We start from the raw sequence: 2,197 nt of genomic DNA, 5'->3' as shown, positions 1-2,197 counted from the left end.
AAGGAAGGGCAGCCCTGGCCCCCACTGCTGGATTCTGGAAGAGCTAATAGGGAAAATTCAGTTCTGTCTTTGGCCCTCTTCAGTCCCTCTTCTGTGCACATTAAAATAGCTGGTGCTTTTTTTTTTAAGATTTTATTTATTTATTTGAGAGAGAGAGAGAACAGAGGGAGAGTGAGAGGGAGAAGCAAACTCCCCACTGAGCAGGGAGCCCGATGCGGGGCTCAATCCCACACCCTGAGATCATGACCTGAGCCGAAGGCAGACACTTAACCGACTGAGCCACCCAGGGGCCCCAATAGCTGATGCTTTAACAGCACTCTGGTGCTTCTCAGACACCGCTTTACGTGCCTTGTGTATATGAACTCACTTAATAATGGTTCACACACTGTTATCCCACTAGATATCAAAAGCCCAATTTTACAAATGAGAAAAGATTATATATGAGTAAGCCAGTACCTCTTTCTGAAGGGAGGTGACCTTGGGCAAGTGGTGAAGCCAGGACTCACATCTGCCTCTTTCTGCTCCACGTTCAATCCTCTTTCCACCCTTACATGGTTCCCAAGCCTGGGCGAGCACCCAACTCACCTCAAGAGGTTTTTAAAGTACAGACTCCCACGTCCTCCCTCAGATTCATTGGTCAGAACCACCAGAGAGGGGATGTAGAGACCTATTTCTGGGTTTTATTTGGTTGTCTGCCGCCCTCTTCTGCCCCCGTTAAGCTCTTCCATTGCCCCTGCTCCTAGATATCTGGTGCCCCACTGAACACACCCTCCCAGACCTGTGCTCCTACTCATCTGGCCTCTAGCCTATGGCCTCCTCTATGGAAACATAAGCGTCCAGAGTCCCTGGGTGCCTTAGAGGCCCTACCTCGATGTCAGAGCGGACATCTGTGGCCAGCTGATTCCAGCTGAGGGCTGAAAGGCACCAGAGGCCGTTCCAGCCTTTTATTTGGCTCCTGTGCAATATGGTATACGGTAGGCCCAGATGATTCTGTGCTCAAATGCTGATTATCACACCCCCTTCACTGTAAAAAGAGGCCTCTGGTATGAAAAGCTGTTACATGGGATCTGTTGTCAGCAGCAGACACTCGGTGAACCCTTGATGATACCAGCAGAGGCACCGATAGGAAAACATATATCCGAGGGGATCAGTTCCATAAAGGATGGATCACTGTTCCCTGTAGGGTGATAAAGGTCTGATGGTGTCACTTGCCAGCAAATCTAGCTAGATTCCTTAAGAAGTGGTGCCATACTGAGATCTCATTTTTGGCCTCAGCCCCCGATACACTGGATATTCAGCAGTGACAGTAACTGGACCAGCTTCCCTGCAGAGCCTCTATCCCTGCTATTATAGCTCCACCACCCACGGACCCATTGTGTGAGCACTGGGGTGACCAAGGGCAGAAGCTGACAGACATCTACCAGATGAGTCATCTCGTCTACCTGGTTGTGGAGTGACTCTTCCACTGGGTATTGATGGTCAACATAAAGATCTACATGCTTTGTGCCCACTCCCGTGGTCCAATCATATGCTTCTCCAGAATCCTGGTCTCAGATCTTCCACACCCATTCCTTCCAGACTCCTAACCAAATTATTCGCTGCTGCCTAGGAGTCCATGTAAACTACTTCAGGCCACCTGTCCTTTCATACAGAAGGGACAAACAGGGTACTGCTCACAGATCTGCCCATTGGAAGGATTTCCCTCACCACAGTCCTTAAAGCCACCCCTGAGTGGAGCAGTAGTGTGATGGTAGTCCACTTTCAACCCCTACCAACAGACTCACGCTCTTCTCCCAGGGTCAGAGAGAAGTCCCCACCCCACACCACCTCATGAAGCCATGATCTGAGCAGGGGAGGCATCACTGCAGCAGGGGTGGATACCACAGGGATGGGGGCCACCTCTTCACGTAACACAGATTGCCAGGCTTGTGCTCCAAACTGATCTAAGCATAATCCCCAAGAAAAGGCTTTTAAAAAGAGAAAAAGTTGATTGTGAGGTACTACCAGGTTTGGGAACCACAGATATGCAGGTACCTAGCATCAAGACCCAACACAGCTACACGGTAAGGCTTCAATGCATAAAGTAGATAGGGCCTTTGCCCTCCAGAAGCCTAAAGTCTGGGGGTGGGGGGGGTGGGAAATCAGTGGCTACAAACTTCTTTAATGAAGGTTTTAAAACTATCACTTTAAATCATTT

The sequence above is a fragment of the Leptonychotes weddellii genome, chromosome 9 (genome assembly GCF_054177405.1).
Source record: "Leptonychotes weddellii isolate Sample4059 chromosome 9, ASM5417740v2, whole genome shotgun sequence".
Lineage (NCBI taxonomy): Eukaryota > Metazoa > Chordata > Mammalia > Carnivora > Phocidae > Leptonychotes > Leptonychotes weddellii.
This window is presented reverse-complemented; position numbering follows the sequence as displayed.